This window comes from Petaurus breviceps, unplaced genomic scaffold (assembly GCF_028583685.1).
Source record: "Petaurus breviceps papuanus isolate PSGF00001 unplaced genomic scaffold, PetGlider_PUasm1.0 90895, whole genome shotgun sequence".
NCBI lineage: Eukaryota > Metazoa > Chordata > Mammalia > Diprotodontia > Petauridae > Petaurus > Petaurus breviceps.
The window spans coordinates 31605706-31612660 of record NW_027187372.1 but is presented as its reverse complement, the minus strand read 5'-3'; the positions used below and the strand labels follow the sequence as shown (position 1 = coordinate 31612660).

The window sequence follows — 6955 nt, the reverse complement described above, 5'->3', positions numbered from 1 at the left end:
GTACTGCCCCTCCCAGTCCATGCCATGACCATAATTTTCTCTCAGGTTTTCCTATCTCCCCTCCCCTCTCCTCTCCTCTCCTCTATCTTTTACTTCACCGCCAGACTTGCAGCACTGGACCTGAGAGAAAATTATGGTCATGGCATGGACTGGGAGGGGCAGTACTGGGAAGAGAAACGGGGGGGGGGTGGGGGTGGGGATGGTACTAGACATACAATGGAGATCGAATCATTTGCTTAGATATGAGAGGTGAGGGACAGGAAAGAATTAAAGACTGAACTTTAAAATGTGAGGCTGGGTGAATGAGATCACAGGGGAAAGACAAATAGAGGAACAGGTCTGGAATAAAAATATTAGGATTCGATTTAGACATGTTGCATTTAAGGTGCCAGTGGGTAGAATTTCTAGGTAAAAAGAAAAATGTCCTCTAGGTAGATGAAGATACAAGTCTGGAGTTTGAGAAAGAGGTGAGAACTGGAATCATCAACACAGAGGTTATAGTTGAAACCTTGAGAGTGGTATAATGTCCAAGAAAGGGAAGAAAAAAGGCTAAGGAGGGAATCTTAGGCAACATCCCTTTAGGGGTGGGGAAGAGGTTAAGAACCAGAGAAATAATGTCTAGAGAGGTAGAAGGAGAACCAAAGAGTTAGGTGTCTCCGGAACCTGGAGAAAGGAAAGCGTCTATAAGGTAGGAGTCCTTAACACTTTCAAATGATGCAGAAAGGTCAAGGAGGATGAGGACTGAAACTAGGCCACTAGTTTTATGATTAGGAGCTTATCCATGACCTTTAAGAGGAAAGTTTCTGTAGAGTGGTGAGGATGGAAACCAGGTCACTTGGGATTGAGGAGAGAGCAGGTGATGAAGGGTTAGAGGCATCAGCTATAGATTAAATTTTTCTCAAAGTTTGATTATAGAATTTAGAAACCAGAAATGAAACTACAGCAGATTTCAGGCCCCTGAAGAGGTGACCTTTGCTTTTGTCTTCATATCCCCAAGCCGTTGCCCAGTGCTGAGTACAGTTTTTAAAGCAACTTGAGATTTCATCAAGGAATGGAGCTCGTATTGAGGGACTTCCTTTATCAGTACAGACTGGCAACCCTTCTGCACCTTTATAGTCTTAGAGAGTTGCCTAGGACATACAGATATAGAATAGAACGATAGTTAGAGAGTTTACCAAGAGTACTACGTACAAGGCACATCGTGCTAAGTGATGGGCATACAGATGCAAGTAAGCAAGCCATTTTCTGTCCTCAAGCAGCTTACATTCTAACAGAAAGAGTCGAACACATAAAGGGAAGCTGGAAAGGTGGGGTGGGAGAGAGCATGCAGACAATGCTACAATTTGGAAACAGTGGCCAGGAAGTGAGGTAGAGATCTGGTTCTGGCAAGACACCAGAGCCCAGGGTAGAAGAGTCCAGGAGCCAAAATTCTTGTAGGGGGAAGAGGAAGCTTGAAAATGGTGGCCAGAAAGTTGACTTGGAAGTGATTTACCTGGGATCCTTCAGCCATTCTGTATCTAATGAAGACTTAAACCTTCCTGACTTAGAGGTCAGCTCTTCATGTACTATTCCAGGCTGCCTCTCACCTTTGCTCTCCTTGGAGCTTAATAAATGATTATTGGCTTGACTTGATAAGATGGGTTTAAAAGTGTTTAGAACAGGCTAAATGTAGACATATATACACATATAAGAGGCAACATGACATAGGGGATAGGGGAACCTGCTCTGGAGGTAGGGAGACCTGGCTTTAGATACCTGCTTGACCTTGACCAACTCATTAAACCTCTCAGTACCCCCAGGCAATCCTTATACCAATGAAATCACAGGTTAGGTAAAAACATAAATGTGATTTATTTGATCTGCATCATTTGAGGGTGTTTCCACAGATTAAATCATAAGATGTGGACCCCCAAAATACATATATACACGTGCATACATATATACAATGCACATATATGCCAACCTTGAGCTAGGCAGAATAATGTGGTGTCAGAGGTAGCACATCTTCAGAGATAACCTGCAAGCCTCTGTTGCTCAAATCCCCTTATTAACCAACTGGCTTGCACTGAAATCCCACAATTAGAGCTTAATTTCTTTGATAGGAATGCCATTTTAACCTTTTTCAGTCATATATGTCTTAGTGCAAATGCTCATCACAATTTCTCCTGAATATAGATTTTGATAGATAGAAGGGGAAGGAATAGAAAGGTACTATCCATGGTAGAAACAGGGGGAACAGGCATATTGAAAGGGGCAAAGGTTGAAGAAAGGGAAGTGGAGATCTGAATAATGACAAAGAATTTCCATATATATTATCTCATTTGATTCTCACCATAATGCTTCAATATTCGTAGGATAGATAGTAATTGTCTCATTCTGTAATTTAGAGATGTGCAGTAACTGTTCCAGGGTCATACAGTCATGGGCTTAGCTGGGAATGGAACCCACATTTTCTGTCTCCTCAGTGAGAGTTCTTTACATTACATCAAGCAAGTAATAATAACCAGCCCACATTTCTATAACACTTTATGGTTTGTAAAATATTTTACATATGTTATCTCATAATCCTGTGAAGTAGGTGCTTTTTATCCCAGTTTTATGGATGAGGAAACCAAAGCTTAGAGAGGTTAGTAATTCCCAAGACCACACAGCTAGTCCTGAGGCAGAATTCAAACTCAGGTTTCCCTGAATTCAAGCCCAACATACTCACCATTAAATTTATGGCCTTCAATGTGGGAGTGAGCCCCACTGGGCTGCCCTGACTGAAGGTGAGTAGAAAAAAATAGGAAGACAGGTTGCATCCCACCATCTTCATATAAACCAATACAGCCATGCCCACCCTTCTCCTCTAATATTTTTTCACTCTGCACCTTTCCTCCAGTGTGCAAGCTTCCAGCCTTCCTCCCTTGGAGCTTGGAGTGGCTGCTAGGTCCTCATAGCAGCAGCTGCCTGGAGGCCACTGGGAAAATTCTACCCTCAGTTCTTACCCATCCAAGTTATATCAAAGCTCAGAGAAACCTTTGATTAAGAGCCCTGCTCTCCTCCTTTTAAATTTGGGTGGAACAGAGTGAATCTTGCAGAAATTAGTAGACATGGATGGAATATGATCTCCATTATCTTACCCCCAAACTCTCCACAATTGCCTCTTCTTCCCTAACACAGTCACCACCTTAGTTCAGATCCTCTATCACCTTTCACCTGGCCTCTAAATTGGTCTCACTGCCTTGTCTCCCCCTTTCCAATCTGTCTTCTCCACGGCTACCAAAGTGATTTTTCTCAATCACAGGACTATTTTACTCTCCTACTCAATAAACTCCATTGGTTCCTTACTAACCATAAGATCAAATATGATTTCCTCTTTATTTGATTTTTGAAAAAAAAATTGTGTGAATGTTTTTAAAAAATTATTTTGTGTAAATTTTAATTTCCATAATTATTCATATTATAATACATGTATAAGGATAGTAATAGGAACTGGTCCTGAAATTTCTTTGGTGCAGAGAAATTCTCTGAAAGCTATATCCTTAGAGCAGTGAGAGGTTAAGGGACTTGCCCAGGGTCACACAGTCAACATATGTCAGAGGTGAAATTTGAACCCAAGGTATTGTTTCAAGGTTGGCTCTCTATCCATTACTTCTCTCTCTGTATATAATTTGTAAATAAGCAAATGTATACTTATTGGGGATACATGCACATTTTTTTTTCACACAATCGAAAGTCTGGAGACCATACAACACAATGTTTACCCAGTAAAACTACAGTCTTTGAAATTTTTTTGAAGACCTCAAAGAGCACAGAAGCACACTCTCCCACCCTAACCTTCCTCTTCCTCCACCCTTGGGTTATGCCATCTCCTCCCAAAACTCCACTTATCAACATTGCCAGAGGTAAGTACAATGAACTTTAGGGGTGAACTGAGTGTCTTGAATCATTTTATTCTAATTAATCAAAACTGCTATCCAATAGTTATTTTTATCTCCTCGACCACTTTGGGAGGAAGAAGGGGGGGACACCTAGTCAGTTAAGTAAGTGGAAATGTGCATGGGATATGAAACATGGTCTACCAATAAGAACAGCATCATGATTGATCAGATGGAGGGCTAGGTCTGAGCTCAGGATGGCAGCCTGTCTTCACATCCCAGCTCAGACGTTTTCTAGCTCTGTGACCTTAAGCAGACCACTTACCTCTGCTGATCTTGAGGTTTCTCATCTATAAAATGAAAAGGTTGGACTGAGGACCTCTCAGGCCCCTTCTGGCTATAAGACTATGATCCAGTGGTTGAGTTAGGAAAACTTGGTCTAAAATTCACCATGGATCAACCAATCGACCTCTTTGAGACTCACTTCCCTTCTTGGTAAAATGGGGGTAATAATTCTCCTAATTTGTACCTTGCACAGTTCTTGTCAGTGTCAGATGAGATAAGATATGAAAAGTGTTGCAAACTTTATTCAGGTTTTTTTTTTGTGGTCATCTGGGTTAAGTGACTTGCTCAGGGTGACACAGCTAGTGTCATCTGAGGCCATATTTTAATTCAGACCCTACTGACTCTAGGGCTAATATGCTATCCCTGTTTTGAATACTTTAGAAGGGTTACATAAATGCTGTATTTATTCCTAATTGACTGAAAATGACTCAAATGTAAACAGAATAAGCTAGGTCCTTCAGGCCTATGTGGAAGTGGTATTTCAGGGCATGAATTGCCATTCTCTTTTGAGGACTGTCCTCTTTTGAGGACATTTCCCTGTAAATCCAGGGAAACCATAATGAAACAGAGTAGTTCAGGAATTTGGTCATTTAGTCAGTACTCACCAGTCTGAGCTAAATATAATCTTCCATATGCATTTCTAATTACCCTTTTCTGAACTGATAGTCTTTTTTGCCATTTAAATAAATATCTTTGCTTTAGACCAAGGTGGCTTGGATGTGGAAAGAAAATGCCCAATAAAGGCAAAACTTGGTCAGAGGGGCAATAGAAAAGTAGCAAAAATAATAACTGCCATTTACAACGTGCTTTAAAGTTGACAAAGCACAGTACACACATTATCTCCTTTGAGCCTCATGACAATCCTTGAGATAGGTATTAAGGATATTATTATCTCCATTTTACAGATGAAGAAATTGAGTATTAGAGAGATTGAATATTCCCACCATAGTCACATAGCTAGTAAGTGTCAAAGGCAGGTTTTAAAACCTGGGTCTTCCTGATTCCAAGGCCATGATGCCTCTAAAAAATGAGCTAAACCATTAAAAACGAACAAGTAATTGAAGATCAGACGCAGTGCTTTTATGAATCTAGGAATCATAAGGCCATAGACTAAACTACATAGAATCTTAGAGGTCAGCTAGTCCAACCTCCCATTTTACAGATGAGGAAACCAAGGGCCAGAAATGTGAAGATTCTAGGGGTACAGTCCTATGGGTAGTAAGTTGCAGAGCCAAGATTTAAAATCAGGGCGTCCAGCATTCTTTCTGTTCACTTTGTTGCCCATGTGAGACCAAGAAAATTCAAGAAATTTGGTTTCTGGAGCAAAGGTCTAGAGATCAGCAGTTTAAAAGGTGATAAAACTGGGGCCAAAGGGCAAAAATGCCCTGTCTGGGGAAGAAGAAGGAGCCTGGGGCTTGGAAAAGCTGGTGTGGTAAGCAGTGTCTAATGTCTGGGGTTGAATTCCTCCCTGTAATGCAGGACATCAGCGCATGACAAAGGTGTTTATGGAATTCACAATGATGATATCCGGAAACCAGTGTTAGGAAACAGGGTCCAGTGGAAAAAGGCCCTTCTGATTCAGTCTCAAAATCCATACTTATTTACCTTGGAATCCTGGACCCATCGCTGTCCTCTGAGCTGGAAAGGTAGGATCATAGGTTTTAGAGCTGAAAGGGACCTAGTGCTGACATCTGGTCCTACACTCTCATTTTACAGATGGAGACCTAGAAAGATAAAATGATTTGCCCAAGGTCATGGTATAGATAGATCTCAGCCAAAATTCGAACTCAGGTCCTTCTCACTATTAATCCAGGATTCCTTCCTGGCATATAGCAGGTGACTAATAAATATAAGTTGATTGATTTTTGTTGATTTCATTGTAACATGTTGCCTCTCTACCTTGGTTTCTCTATTTGTAACATGCAGAAATTTTTTTTTAACAGTACTGGGCAGTAAATAAACCCTTGATTAATTGAATATACTATGAAATCAAAAGGAATTGTTCTGGACAACTCTCTAGGACTCTAAGTTGCAGATGTATTGGTACAGGGAGGTTCCTTACTGCAAAGTTCCTTTTACCACTGAAATCACAGGTTCAGTCCCCATCCCTATTTTAGAACCATAGTTGTTGGATATTAAAGCTAGAAAATATCTTTAAAATCATCTATGTCCTAGAAAAAAATCTCTCCCTGAAACCCCCTTCCTAAAATAGACAAGCAGCTATGAAATAAGGCTGACTGGGCCTGGCTGGCTGTTCCCCAAGCAGGGGCTGCCTGCTGAAACTGGATGAAACAAAGTGGGCAACAACTGAAACTCTGGTAAAGGGAGCACCCTGCAGATGGCAATCTCTCCCACCAACTCAGCTTTGGCACATGAGGGGCTGGTGAAGGGTGGTGAGTGGGGGGAAATGTGAAGGAAAAACAGCCCCACACGCCACTCACATATTTACATCTGAACTGTCAAAATAGTTATTTTTAAGTGGAGCCCGTCTGCTGCCAGTTTAAAATTAAGTAGCGCGACAGCGGGGGCGCCTGCTGAGACGTGAGGGCTGGAGGAGTCACAGAGAGCCAGTGGCTGCTGGAATCTGCCTGCATGTGAGGATATGTGTGAGCCTATTCTCTGCACGTGTATTCTTGGGATTATGTGTATGTATGTATTCATGTGAACATGTGGCGTGTGTGCGTGCGTGTGCGTGCGTGTGCATGTGTGTGTGTGTGTGTGTGTGTGTGTGTGTGTGTGTGTGTGTGTGT

General features: G+C 41.6%; 1 protein-coding gene across 3 annotated transcripts in view; it reads right to left on the bottom strand.

The window, feature by feature from the left end:
• Nucleotides 1-6955, bottom strand: part of CDK18 (cyclin dependent kinase 18) — a 149439-nt gene that overhangs the window by 138013 nt on the left and 4471 nt on the right. For all 3 annotated transcript variants that reach the window (XM_069074680.1, XM_069074683.1, XM_069074682.1), the window contains exon 2: nt 5811-5929. The gene's annotated coding sequence lies outside the window, so the exon portion shown is untranslated. The remainder of the gene's footprint in view (nt 1-5810; nt 5930-6955) is intronic.